The following is a 15,380-nucleotide window of genomic DNA, read 5'->3' as shown; positions in this document are numbered from 1 at the left end:
ACCTCTGCTTTCCCCTAGTTCATTCTACTCAACCTTCTGATTACAAAGCACTCCCTGATTTGGGCTTTGGTGCATTTTGCAGGCACGGAAAGGCTCACTGGAGCTGGAATGATGCTCACTTACTTAATTGAATATGCCTAGCAGATGTGACACAGAAAGATAATGAATACACGGTTGACAGATGTCTCTGCTATGTATATACGCACATTAGGAACCAGGGACACGTATTTCCTTCTGTGGAAAATAGAGAGAGCTGCCCATTGGAGTCAAGCTCAGACTTGTTGCAGTATCTTTTTTGTTTAAGATAATGACACATCCTGAGCCTACAGAGAATATAGGGGAAGTTCTGCACCACTGGCTAAACAAATTAACCCTGTTACATTCTCACTGCCGCTGGAAAGGGGTCTTCACTTCCCACTTTGGCTGCACAGTCCTCCTATTTCCCTTGCAGTGGCTCTGGCTCCCGCCGCACCACTTCAGGCCATAGTTCAGCAGGCAGCTGAGCCAAGACAGGGGCTCACTGCTGCCAAAAGGGGAAGATTGGGCTTCCCCTTTATTGTGCTGCAGCTCATTGCCTCTTGTGCCTGACCATATGGCCCCGCTTCCTCTCCAGCCACACCTCCAGCACTCCTCAGACCCTTCCATGAGCCAATTTTGGCCTGCACAACTGTAGGTTCAGCAAGCTAATTCATCTCACTAGCCCAGAAGAAAACTAACACTGGAAAAAAAAGACCCAAAGCCAGCAGACAAAATTAAGAGTTTGCCATTAAACATAAGAAGATGCTGTGGAAATTGCTGTGGAAATGTTTACCACCACAGTCACCCTTTCCCACATACCCACAAGCACTAAGAGATGACCAATATCTTCTGGCTTTTGGAATACGCCATGCTTTAGCTGCAGACAGCAGCGATCATTTTTTTTACTCTTGCTCGCTGTCAATGAACACTGACGCTGCGTTCTGCAATTAACACAGGAGGCGACAGAACAGCGCAAAGAGGGACTGACATGGGTTATCATTAAATGCAACGGTGGCAATGTGATTTTGACTGACACAGGTTGCAAACCCAGTATTCTAATCCTACATATCAATGTGCAAAGGAAATAGGAAACAGGCTCAGGCAAGGACTACAGATGAAGGTAATATTTTAAAGCAGTACCAACAACATGGTAGGGCTCCCACTAGTTAATTTCATGCACAATTTAAAGCTTAGGTTAAAAAAAAAACAAAAGTGAATATGATTACCTCACTATCTAGCAATGACTTCAGTGCCTTATTGTCAAATAGCAATATTTTGATTTTTGCTGCACAAAACCTGTGTTCACTGGCTGGCAGCCCATATACTCTTTGGCTGTGCGACAGTCTGGAAGTTCCTTTATGACTCTATGCAGGATTGAGAGCCTAAGCCAGTTTATTGGTCCAATGTCAAAAGGATAAGAGACTTGGAGCTTTTCCCAAAGTGCTGATTATTCAAATGAAATTGAAAACTGGCAAGAAATTCAAAGTGAAAAAACCTCATTCAGAACTGCATCTGCAGTAATCAAAGCTGAAGGCTATGTGAACAGATTCTGTGATGTGCTGGCTTCTGTCCTCTAAGCTCTATGAAGTGGATCTGACTTGATACCATGTCTCAGTTCTCCAAGCACTCTCAGCTTCCATCAGCCTCAAGAGGATCAGAAGACATTCAGCACCTTGTGGGACTAAGCCAGGGAATTGCCAAGGACTGCAGAGTCTCTGTTTGAGAAGACACCAATAAAAAATGTCACGCAAGTTTCCTTTTATCCCAGATCAGATGCTTGCCATGTACTTTGCAAGAGCTATGTAGAAAGCACAGGAGATTCTGGAGCCGTTATCTACGTATTTGGAAATCCCCCATAGGGGGAGGCAAGTGAGGCATAATGCAGTTACACAACAGCAAAGTCCTGATCTGGGACTTCATAGACTTCTTGTGAGACACACAGCTAACTCTACTATGCACATAGCAGTAGTGCTGTGATTCTCAACTAATAAAAGCCAGGCATCGTTTTTTTTTAAGGATATATAAATCCCCTTAAAACAACCACATAAACAAAAGAGTATAAGTAAGAAAAGAACACTGCCCATTCTATAGAGGGGAAACTGTGGTAGAAATATATTAGACACCCATAGGCACCTTGAGCTGAAAACTAAATCTGTATCTCAGCTTCTTCCATAATGCAACCCTTCCTCATTTCTGCCTGTTTTGGAAGCCGTAAGTCCCAAGAGAAACCAAAATTGACCAACTGAGAGAGTTACCGGCGGGTGAGTGAGAGGTGTAGCAGGAATCCCCGGATTTTGCTGCTTTCCCCATCTGTGGAGAATAAATAGAAGTTGTTATTACATGGTCCCATGAGAGGCAGGTCAGAAAAGAACCCTTCCTTGATAACCCTGATTCTACCTGCTGTACATGTCACTTTGTTTTCTCCTTTTGCATCTGTGGGATAGAGGCAATTGTTTTCTGGGTTTACTGTTTCAGTCCTTCTCTGCGAATATGCCTGTGGAACATCATGCTATCTGAAGCTAAAATGATGCTGGACCCACACCATCTAGGCACAGAGGCAGAGTGTTCACTTACTTCACACTACCATAGTAGGAACACAAAAGTTAAATTGAAGACAAGGAATAGAGATATATGAATCTCTATCTATAGCCACACTTATACATGGGCATACATGTATACATGCAATATATACAGGCATACATGTGGCAACAGGTACATATATACATGTATACATAAACAAACTTATTTCACAGTTGCACTAGACCCTTAATGATGGTAAATTAATTCCCAATCCCAACCATAACCTGATTTATGGATTATCGATTATTCTGTCATTAACACCTCCAGGTGCCAACTGGTCTATGGTTTTCTAGTTGAAGCTAATTAAAAAAAATTTTTTTGATCAAAAATGGTTCTATGTCGAGTCCAAGTTCTGTAAAATCTATGCAAGATTAGGATCAGACACATGTTTCTGTCCAGAATGCTGTAGTGGACCGTTAACACAATGAAAATAGTCAGCTACGTAAAATGGAAGAGAAGCTCATGCAACTGGAATACTCCATTCAAATCAAAGAAATGCTGAATTACACCAGCCTGTGTCTATTCCAGTCAAACTGCTGCATGGCACCTCTCTGTGTTGTTTAGTGATATCATCACACAGCTATTTCATGAAGTTTCCTGATCCATCCCCCAAAATCTAAATGTTCAGCATGTCATACACTTTTAAACAATATAAATGAGCAAGACAGAAATGACAATACTATACATAGACTCCAACTGTAGTAGTTTAATCAATGTCTGAGTGCGTAATTGTCAACTTAAATGTTCTTGGTTTTGAGCTTAGCAGAACTGAAAAATCTAAACTTTCACTTTGTATAATTATTTTCAAGCTTAGTAGCATCAAGAGTTAACAGTCTGCAAAACTGCAATCTATCAGCAGTTCCTAAAGTCAAAAGTTGACGGTAGAAACAATAGCATACGCTAAAAATATATACCTTAAAACATACATGGGCCTTTTTTGATGCATTTCGAGAAGGGATCTTAATCATGCTGCCATATTTGTCATACGCAATAAACTTTCATAGTTCTTTTAAATTTGTTAAGGATCATTAGAATTCTTTTTATGAACAAAGGATTTGCACAAAACTGAGTTCTAATTAAATGTTTGGTGAACACGTGCACTGTTAGAATAGTCACTGAATATTAAGAGCTCTATAATTAGGATTTTGCTAGTAATAATCAGACATGCCTTGAGGCTTTCTGGAAAAGTCAAATGATAGCAAAATATGGAGAGATGACATTTTCTCTCTCAGAATTGTCTCATTCTGTCACGAATCTGAGTCTTAAAAAGGGTGAGTCTAACTCATCTCATGTTGAATTTGACAGGCAATGAGTAATCAAGCTACCACCAAAGTGAAGAAGAGTGAAATTGGCAGTAGCCAAACTTGCAAACAGCAAGTGAGATACCACCCAGAAGTTGCATGTAGTGGCTAGCAGTAAATAATGAGTGGGTTCAGAGACACTCATTTCCAAAAGCACACATCCCAATCTGTTTTTGAACATGCAGCACTGTAACAGCAGGTATCTTCCAGCTGTATTTCTTGGCAATAATTCAACCTGTCAACTGGAGACTGTGCACCTGGTGCTAGGAGATCAATTAAAAGAGGCCGGGATGCTGTCTGTTGCCAAATTTCTGTTGTCAGTTGTGAAAAATCTACCCTAACACAAAGAATATTTTTTCTATTTAAAATTCTAAGTTTTTTTTTAGAAAGCTACAAAGTAGCATTGGATGGAAAGGAAGGAAAGGGTATAGTTCAACAGTTACAGTATCCTCCCTCCTCTCCCATTGCCCGCCTCCCCAGTAGGCAAAGACTTTGAACAGTTTAGGGTTTCTTACATTTCAGACGAAATATCCAATTACAGAAATCACAGATCTAGGAAAGCAATAATTATCATTAAAGTTTTGCTACTCAAGAGTACACGTTTATATGCGCTGATCACCCACTTCACGGATAATAATATAAAACACTCAAGTAGCTGATTGAAGGATATTAGTTCTATATGAGCCAGATGCTGCTGGTCTTGCTGCTCCCACTGCCAGGCAGATGCCTGGAGGCAGCTGCCTATTCTCTCTATGCCTAATGGCCTAAGGTATTTGTGGAAACAGAGCGAAATGCCTCTGCTAATCATCTTTGGCATGGAACCCTTTCTTTTTTTCTGAGTTAGACCTCTGGCGTGTAAACCTACAGGTACGACAGAGATTTCATTTCTACATCCTGGGACCCACAGAGGAAGCAGTATATGCACTTCTTGTGATGGCACGACAGTTCAGCTGAGGTCATGGATGAGAGCAAAAGTCGGCAAAAGGAATTTAATAAGAAGTTCTGATAATAAGGAGAGCAGTAGGTAGAAATGGTCTTGCTGTAACAATACAACAACTGTACTAAGCAACATTTTCTGACCTAAGAAGAACATAGATATTCATCTATTAATTCAGTGCATACATTCTTTTCCCTTGGATATTATTATTGTTTCACTCTGTCTTCAGCTAAGTTCCAAATTGCCTAAAAGCAAAAAAGGGAACAGAAAAATATGTAGACAAACTTTAACTTCATCTGTTGCTCTGAAGAACATCAGTCAGGCATACCAGTCTAGTCAGGCATAGTGGAAGTTCCCACCACCTTAACTGCCACTTAATTAGCATCGCAACATCTAGATGACACTTTCATCCTGAAGGCACCCTACAATCTTCTAAACCCTTAAAAATAACAGTTTAGAAAAAGCTTGGTTAAACAGTGAGAAAATTGTAGATAAAGAATAAAGAATTCACTCAAAGTCGGAAGGAAATCCATGTATCACTGAAGTTAGAACTCAAGAGTTTTCATATAACAGGCCTCTGGTAAATTGACAACTAGATAGGAAATGTTGATACATTACAGAGAGTTGGGCAAAACAGCTATACATAATCTTGTAACAGCTACAGATTGGAAAGATGCTTAAAACCCATCAGCATTTCAGAATTTTTAGAATTCATCTTTCAATGATCTCTCTTAGCTCCTGAATGAAAATCAGATAAAAAGTGGATGCTACAATGATCCACAAGGGTACAAAGAGGGTACCAGATTTACATCATTTCTCTGCAAAAGGGCTGAGTGAAGCCTTTGCACCAAAGTCAAAAATGAAAACAAGACAAAAGGTCAAGATTGAAAGTGGCCAAAGATTTCATTTTTATTCAGAATTTTCATGTGTCAAATCACATGCACAGTCTCTTAAAAAAGGAAATTCAACATCCGCTCATGCAGAAATGTTAATGCTTAACCCTGCCAAATCAGCTGTCAGTAAATGGGACACCAAATGCCTGCAACTCTCTGGTAGCAAAACTAGTTTCTGATAAGCTGTAATTTACCCAAATACTGCAATATTTTGGAAGCCACCACACCGAACCTCAATAACAAAATGCCTGAGGAGCGGAAACAATCCCCAAAAGATTGCAGTACAGGTGTAATGCCAGAACAAAGAGATGAGCCAAAAACCATGAACTGTTCTGTGGCTGGAAATAGCATCTCTTTAAGCTTTGCTTCTGTGCAAGATAAAGACCTTCATAAATTATAACATCATGGGACTTTATATTATGGTTTATTTATGTTGCTTTTAAATAATAACAGTAAGAACAACAACAACAACAACAAAATCTGGTCAGAGATTAAAGTGAATGTATATTTCATGACCCCAGCATCTAATGCAAAATGAAGTCTTCACTGGGAGTCATGTCCTGAGACACTTGTCTCTCTTGAGGGAGTGTTAAAATCCACTGAAGATTATGGTGCTACGCAAGGAAAACTGGCAGAAAGTCAGCTCTTTTCTAATGTTGTTAAATTAAATGTGCACAGGAGCACCCTCCAGCAGTAAGGCCAATTAACAAAAAACAGTCTGCGTTCATCCTTCTAATCTCTCCCAGGCTCAAAAGGGGTTTACTTATTTACTTTAAGAGAGATGACCAGTACCTTTAGAAGTGCTGATACAGACCTTACTGCAGCTTTAACTAAACACCTCTTTCAAATAAAGTCTCCAAAAATCTTGTTCATTATGCCTTTCAATACAGGGTAAAAACCTGAAAGTCTTTCACAGATATTTTATCAAGATTTTATAAAATAGACTTTAGCTCATCTTATTTTGTCAATAAGACTTGATAATATACGTCAAGTTTTAGCCTCTCTCCTTACAGCAAGTTTTCCAGATCTACTTTGTTAGTAAGGAACGAGCTAAGTTGACAGGAAGCTTATATCTAGCTCTAGAGAGGGGTCCTCCCACAATTTGGTGGTTAAGCTGAGCTAAGCATTTGAGTGGGGGAAAGGGGTTATCCAACCTTTCAATGCCTTTGCAAGTCCTCATCATACCATTTACTCCTTCCTAATACAAATCTCAGATGTTAGCACCTACAATGCCCTTAGACAATAGATGGTTCTTACTCTAAGAAGTTTCTTTCTGCATCCAGCAGGTCTCAGCCTTCTCTGATCCCCATCCACTCTTCTAAAATAAGGAAAAGCAGCTGCTTTCCCATTCAGCAGGACACAGCACCTCTTCCACATGACATTTAACAGATATGTAATGGCAACCCTAACCTTCTTGCTGTACAGCTTAACAGGGAGAGGGGTGTAAGTCTGGGACATATCTTCACCTCCTATGAACGGAGATCCTTTACTCCTCCTTTAACTGCCAAAGGTCCATATTAAAATGAATCACTTACTGATCTACTTAACTGTAACATCTTTCCCTCTTCCCCAAACGCACCTAACAGAAAATAGGAGAAGTACTACTTTAATCTTGTTTTTCCTCTTTTAATAGGGACTTCTCTTATGCAAGACACTACTAGAAGATAACAATAATTGATGACTTCAGTGAACACAGACTAGATTTTATGCTTCCAATCAGTGTACGGCAATAACCCAGCTTTACTATAAGTAGCTTATTTAGTCTCTGGTAAGCCATTTAGTCTTCTGGACAGACTCCAGGATTCCTCTCCATTTAACATCTAAAATTACAGAAATCACAAATCTTCACCTTTCTCTTCCCCTCTCATTCTGAGCTCATTAACAGCCTTTTAGGATCAGGCTATATCCACTCCAGTGATGAACCAGTGCATTTCCTCAGAGAAAAATAAACTATGCACCCTCTGTATTTGGAATAAGCTGACCTAGCCATGAGTACTACCAGGAAACTTCTCATAGATAACTGAATCTGTTTTTGCAGCTGAGTTATCAATTATACACTAAACATATGGGCTGGGGGGCAGTATTGTGCAGCCAAAATTCCATTGCGCTTTTTTATGCTATCAGTCCTAATTACACCACAAGCACTCAAAAGCAGTGAGCTTGAGCTAGACATGCTGGTGCTACAGACAAAGCCCTTTCCAAGTTAAATGCTGAAAGCCAGTTAGACTGCATTCACTTATTCCTCTCTATTTGCATACAAGTTTATATTACTAGCTCACAGAAGCAAGAACTGCAGTATTATCTATCCTCTAAATAATAGCCACGTGTCAAGATTAACCACCCAAACCGCTTAAGTTGTATATGCATAAAGTCTCTGTTAGGCAGGGGGTTAAGTGTCCTTTTTTGGCCTTAACTGTATGGAGACATCAACCGTGGAGCCCAAAATAGGACCATGTTGCCTGCAACATCATCTGTTAAAAACCTATTTGTAGATATAAAAAGGCAGTAGCTTTTTTTCTTTCAGTGTGGTTACTTATACTGCCTTCCAGGGGTTTTGCCAACCCACTACTCTCATCAAAAGAAAAACCAACAAACATCCAGACCAGGTCCGATATGCATCCAATTTACAAGGTACTTCCTTTATTCTAGTAAACGCTGTTCTACAAAGCAGCAGGGACTGAGTCATAGCCAGTAAATAAAATGAAAGCTGCACGTCTCCCCTGTGTTATATGTTATTACTCATTGCAAAGAGGATTAGAGAGTAAAGAGAGACTGTAGTGCTTCTAATCCTCATTTCATCAGTTTTAAATCTGCAAAAGTAAAGAAAAATCATAATTTGAAATGACATAACAATTATTTAACCCCTTGGGATGAGGAATTTTAGAACATAAACTCATGATTGTTAAGTCTTTCTGGTAGTTAACTAAATCCATTCTTTTGCATAAACATTTTTATACGAGGGCTGAGAGATCAGACAGTGATTTTTCTCTCGTTGTGCAACAGCACTTTCCTCAGTTTTGCTCAGGCCACGTAAGTCACCAGGCTCTTGTGAAAGCTGTGGCGCTATACAAGATTTACAAACAGCGCACAGACAGTTCTGCCATCACCCTCTTCCTTTACCAGAAACAAGGGAAAACAACCTGAAACTGCTTCAAAAGCAGTGTAAATATGGCCTTCAGAAATGTCCTCCTTCAACATACCTGCTCATATCCTGAAGGATTATCCTTTTCAGAGCCAAAGTCAGACAGGAAACATTACTGAAAAGAAACATAAATCTAGAATCTTAACCCCGAGATTTGGGCCCTGGAGGCTGAAGAGGAAGTTACTCAATATTGCTTGAGCGGAGCTATACAAGCCTACATCAGCTGGCTCATCAGGCCATATACCAAATCAATTCAACCCATTTAAGCAGAGGAAGTTAATCCAGCAAAAGTATCAAAAGTTCTCTGGTAGTTAAATTAGCTCCAGGAAAGGTCTGAAGAGCTCCAGAGCCTGTGAAACTTTTGCCCTTCCTTACCACATGGGAAATGATCGAGCATGTGATTCTCTGATTGAAGAGGTATTTTGAAAAGGCTGTCCAGAATTGAAAATGTTATTACTGAATGACTCGGAAAGCTCAGCTTCTATTCAATAACTTTGGAGTTTCTTCTTTCAAAAATTGCAGTTTTGTCACTTTGCTACCATTACTTAAAGTAGTATCGGAGGCAAAAGGAAATAGAAAAGGTCTAGCTTGTATCCAAGACAGATAGCTGGACAGTATAGGCTGCAGTCTACATCAATTTCTGTCTAGATGTGAATGCATCCTATTGGGGAACTCTCTCTTTTTGCATAAACAAATCTTGATTGTGCAGATAACTTTGCTCACAAAGGACTGCATTAATTCCCCTGACTTCTTACCACACAGACTCACACAGGGCAGTTTATGCCTTTCACTGCTGTCTTTAGGGTATTTTGCTGTGCCTAAAAAATGGTCTAGTCCTGAATTAATACAGCTGATAAATTTCAATTGGTATTTGGCAGAGTGCTTTCCCAGTAAAATTTTACTGCTGTAGTCTATAAACGCAGAAGTCCAGTCTCGTGGTATAACCAATCTATATCATTGGCCCAAAAAGATTTACTTCAAATGTATTAGTTTGTATGAGATGAGAATCAGGCCTTTGAGGTTCTTCTAGAAAGAAACTTCCTAACTGTGTTTGGAAGGATATTTTTATGATAGAGATGAATTCGTTATGCACACTTCTAAGCAGAGATGCCACAGTGCATCTGTGCCACGTGGGTCCTCAACTGGGCAGGAGACTGCTGTGGGAGGGATGCTTAGAAAAGCCTTTACAAAGAGTCAGTCAATGGACAGAAGTGCTACGAAGGGCTGGAGAGCAATCTGGGGAAGAAAAGAAAGAGCTCTTGAGATTGATACTTGAAAGAGGATGCTTTCTGCAGAGAAAGAAGAGATACAAGCATCCTAGGAGAAAAAGATGTCAGAACATGTTTTCTTGTTCACGTGTCAGAACAGAAAAAGAGCTGCATAGTGACATATGGAGAACAGAACACTACATCAAATAATAATCATTCACTGACAAATGCAAGACTGCAGTTTACTTCCTCAAGCCCTTTTTAGAAAAGACTGAAGCAATTAAAATGTTTTTCCTACCCCCTCTGATGAGTAGTCCCTTATGTGCCCATGAGGATAAATGGAGAAAATTTGTCAGGCTACTGGACTATTTGAATGTTTGCTAATGCATCCAATAGTTTAGACTGCATTTTTTTCTTCATCAAAATCATTACATTTAGCAAGAGTTTTTAATCCTGCTCACGTTTCAAATTCATTTTTGCTTAAAAGTATTCTGAACTTCAAGGAGACCCTAACTAACAAATTACTGTTAGAACAAGTAGCCTCTTAAAGCCGTCAAAAACCCTTTAAACATTCCTCCAGAAGAAGTGGAGAGCAAAAGCTGAAGTCTGCGGGGAGGAGAGAAAGCAACAACAGTAGGAATTTTTACTTTAAGCACAAAGCATCTATGTTAAACATTTCATAAGTCTCAAGGTTTTGTTCTGAAAATAGATGAGAGGGAATGTTTTTGTGCATGTCTAGTTCACATAGCAAATAAGTTCATTTTTTAAAATGTAGCTTGTGCACAGACAGCTGCAGAACAATTATTATGTATTAGTGTATTTCATTCCGTATTAAATTCTGACTCACTAGGAACTCCCTCTTCTCCCACTCCCAAAATTTAATCTCAGATAAATTTTATTGCATCATTAGTTCAATAATTATGATTGTACTGTATTAGTGTATGTTGCAGTTCTCCAAATACATAATTCTCTCTTTTTAGCCAGTTTCTATCATCTATCAAAGTTACAGCCTCTTTTACTGCTAACAAACTGGATGAGTCGGATGCCATCTGGCCGTACCACAGTCTGCTTGCTATCTCCAGACATCATCCAAACTAAACCAATTTTGAGAACAGCCAGGCTATCTATCTGCACTTTAAATGGCATATATTTCAAGATGCCAGACATTAACAGCAGCCCATATTTTTTTGGTACATTTAACCGTTCATTCATCTTTACAAGGTATGCTTAGCCTGTAATGAGGACATGCCAGATAGACTCCAAAAAGGATTCCACTTCTGAAAACAGATACAGCAATTCTGACAAAATACAGAGTTGACACATAGATAGATTACAGCCCTTTCAACTCAGATTGGGCTTACAATCAGGGAACAATAACTGACACAAGCAGGCCTGGATATACAGATTCATTTTCTATTGTTCCTTCTTAGAGCTGTGTAAAAAGTAACATTTTTCTTTTAGTGCAATTATGCCATTAATAATTCTAGAACTTTTTTTTGTGTCAAAATGTAGATTTACTTGCAAAAACATATCTTCAGTTATGGGAACCTTTTTTAAATTCAGTTTTCACTTAACAGGATAGTCCTGGGTAATTAATTCATGTCTGATTTTTTCCCCCCATGTTTTCAAATTACAATTATGCTTAAGTGCTGGTTTCCCTATCATCTAAGTGCTGGTTTCCCTGTCATCTTCTTTCCTTTTATGTATATAAGTCTTTGGCATAGGAACCATGTTATGTACATTTACAAAGCCATTTGGAAAATCATACCCATTCCCACTTCATCTGGGAGCTACACTAACATAATTTATACTCTAAGAAAGTATTATCAAATAGTGTTTTTGTTTTTGTAAAACTGAGCCATTTTAGATCAGAGCTGAAAATAAGATGCCCATCCAGCCACTTATACCTCTATCCGTTTCCCACTGAAGTTGAACGTAAAACTCACACTTGAGTAACATACGATACAAGCCTTCTCTGACCCAACTGGATATTGCCTATTCACTCAGCCAACTGAACCTTACCTGTGAGCAATTCAGATGCCTTCCTGCAAGCAGGTGGCTGTGACATATACCAGAATATGACATGCAAGTCATGGGGCACCAAGTTCGCAGATGACAGCAAACTGGGAGGAGTAGATAGCAAGGAAGGACAGGAAGGAAGACTGGAAGGAAGAGCCATCACAGAGAGGCCTCGTCAGGCTGGATGAGTGGGCCAGCAAGAACTGCATGAGGTTTAACAAAGATAAACGTTAAGTCCTGCAACTGGGATAGCAGGCACACACACACCAGTAGAGGCAAGGGTCTGAGTGGCTGGGGCGTAGCTTGCGTGGTCCTGGAGTACGTCAAGCTGAACATGTGCCAGCAGTGTGCCCCTGCAGCAATGAAGGCAATCCTTGTCATGGCCTGCACCTGGAAGAGTATAGCCAGTAAGTCAAGGGTAACGACTGTTCCACTCCATCTAGCACTTGCTCAGCCGCACCTGGAATACTGTGTCTAGGTTTGGTCCCCCCCAGTTCAAGAGAGATTGAAAACTTGGTCCACAGCTGGGCTATCCAGATGATGAGAGGGTTGGAGAACTTGACAGCTGAAGGAAGCTTGAAGGAACTGGATCCATTCAATCTAGAGAAGGCTCAGGGGAGGATATAATCAGTCTTCCAGGACCTAAAAGGTAATTATAGTGGGAGAGGTAGGTACTTCCTTTACAGGGATGCACAGTGAGAGACAAAGGACAATGGGCACAAATTGCTTCAGGAGAAATTCCACCTGGAATAGGGAAACAATTTGCACTGCAAGAACAATTAAACATTGGACTAGCTCTCCGGAGAAGTGGTGGAATTTCTCTCACTGTAAATGTTCAAGACTTGGCTTGATACCCAACACAATCTAAGGGCCTGCTTTCAACAGAAGGCTGGATCATACCATCTCCAGATTGTCCAGGTTCCTGCCAACCTGGACTTTTACACAATTCTGTGATACTGTGCACAGCCAACGACTGGTCCATATTCAATAATGACATAAATAAACTCGAGGGATTTCACTACGCTAAAAGTAAGGTGTCAAAAGTAAGCAGAAGCTGTTCCCATCTATAACCAGTGAAGGTAAAGCTCTGTGATATGAAGAAGTAATTATTGCTAGCATCTTATAGCATTACATACCCAGTCGCTTTTGATACAAGTTTAGAAACAGACAGACTAGTAACAATGTAAAAGCTGTCCCCCGTCTCAGAATAAACGAGGTTATGAATTTAAGTACAAAACTGTTTGGATAAACACTTTCCCACTTTCCCCCTTTACAAACTGCCCGTGAAAATCTGTGTCATGTCTAATTCTACTTGCCCAACAGCTATCTTCAGATGTTGGGATTTGGATCTTCCTCAAGCCACTGTGAGACACAGGATTTGCGGCTCCATCCTCCAACTCTGAAGGGAAGAGCAGCAGAATAGCTACCCCATCTGTCAGGCTGTGTTACACAAGTACCACCACACCCGTCACTCTTACCACATGGTATCAGAAAAAGAAAACTTAGGAGACGAAGAGAAGCTGGAGAAAGGAAAGGAAATGAAAGAACATATTTGGGCTTTTAAAGAGGTTATGAAACAGGATGCTCAGGAAAGCATCAAATTAGAAGAAGTTGAGGAAAAAAAGGACAGCTGACGAGAAAGGAGGAACAACAAAAAATGTTGAGGTAAGTATCCGAATTTTTAGCAGCTCATTTAAGTTCAGTCTGGAGGCTTTGGAAGATTTGATCATTTCTTGTATTATAAAAGCAGTCAACTACTAGAACAAACACCATTTCTACCTTTTTCTAAAAAAACCCAGCTTCATGTTTATAAATAATAATTTCTGTGTATGCTCCGGAATGACCAGCCTCTTTTAAGTGCCCGTCTCCTTTTGAAGGGTATCAGAAGAAAAGATGCTCAAGTAATGGATTAGACAGGTTAAAGAGATTGTTCCATATTAGTAAACCACGACTTAAACAGTTCCCCCTGTTTGCCAGCTGTAGAAGAGCAGCCAAAAAAACGTCAAGCATGCAGGGAAATCTGTCCTATGAAATCATTCGCGGCTATTACTCAGGCTCATGGAATTTAACATTATACTAATAAAATCATGTTTCAGAGGGTTTGAATTATAAAAAGATATAAAGAAAGAACAGAAACTATTCCAACTGACATTATAGCTGTGGGTACATGAGAGTCACACTTCTCAAAACTACCAGAAGATGGAGGGAGTGGAGTATAGGCAGAAAAGAACTGGAGGAGTGAAATAAAAATTGGCGGACAAAAATAACACTTCTCAGCTACTTGCATGCCTCCCCCTCAGCATTGCCCAAATGACTACCTCTGAATGGTTCCTATAAGCGTACCAACTTTTACAGATCCTGTATGGAAGCAGCTCTTCTTCCCCTAACTAAATGCAGAACATAGGTACCCAACACTGGATTGCCTGTTTTACGATGGAGCTGGATGCATGCATAACCGTCACAAATACTCAGGCATTGTAATGCTTAAGACCTTTTGACAGTCTATACATTCTTTGTAGCTGCCTAGTTGTTTCATCTACAGCGTAGTGATATTTAGCTGTTTACTGAAATTTTTCAGATCAAAAAAAAATAAATATTTCATCTGAAATATATTCTCTTCCTCTCAACTACAAATCACTTCAATCCTGGAGAGAAAGAAACTTGAGGAAACTTTATGAATTAGCTCATTATTATTCTTTCAAATAATCTCTATCATTGCCAACATAATTTTAAATTCAAAGTTCAGCCTAAAAACACTGCTTCTGAGGAGCAAGGAGAAGAAGAAAATCCACTTATAAACAAATTCTAACCATGAAGACAAAAAAAATAGATATTCCATCTCTCAGTCATTCCGTAGGACAATTAAATTCATTGTATTATTTAAAATGCTTTTCAGTGCAGCCTTTCAACAATGCAGTCATGTAAATTAAAAAAGAAACATCAGCCTTTCCTGAAAACTGTTTATTCAGATGTGTTTCCAGAGCACTGAGAAACCCTCTCGTGGAACACCTGACTCATGATTTATTAGTTAATAGGGCTTCGGGGAGAGGCAGGAACCCATACGCTTTCTTAATGCTCCACATCTACCTGAACACTACTGAACGTAATTTGTTTAGCTTCTTCAACATTAAAACATTATCATTGCTCCCTCTAGCGGGTGTCCTAAATGAAGCAAATATTCCCCTTTGATTACCAGAGGAAAACATTTTATTACCAATAACTGCAGTTTGAATGTAAGTATGGAAACAGTTGCAGCTATCAAAAAAAAAATAAAAAGTGTTA

At 39.6% G+C, this 15,380-nt stretch overlaps 1 long non-coding RNA gene across 2 annotated transcripts in view; it reads right to left on the bottom strand.

The window, feature by feature from the left end:
• Nucleotides 1–9,040, bottom strand: part of LOC138066177 (uncharacterized) — a 42,656-nt gene extending 33,616 nt beyond the window's left edge. For both annotated transcript variants that reach the window (XR_011139416.1, XR_011139418.1), the window contains exons 1-2: nt 8,930–9,040; nt 2,274–2,328 (exon numbers count right to left, since the gene is read on the bottom strand). This is a non-coding gene — a long non-coding RNA (uncharacterized lncRNA). The remainder of the gene's footprint in view (nt 1–2,273; nt 2,329–8,929) is intronic.
• Nucleotides 9,041–15,380: the final 6,340 nt, after the last annotated feature.

The sequence above is a fragment of the Struthio camelus genome, chromosome 2, assembly GCF_040807025.1.
Source record: "Struthio camelus isolate bStrCam1 chromosome 2, bStrCam1.hap1, whole genome shotgun sequence".
NCBI lineage: Eukaryota > Metazoa > Chordata > Aves > Struthioniformes > Struthionidae > Struthio > Struthio camelus.
This window is presented reverse-complemented; position numbering and strand designations above follow the sequence as displayed.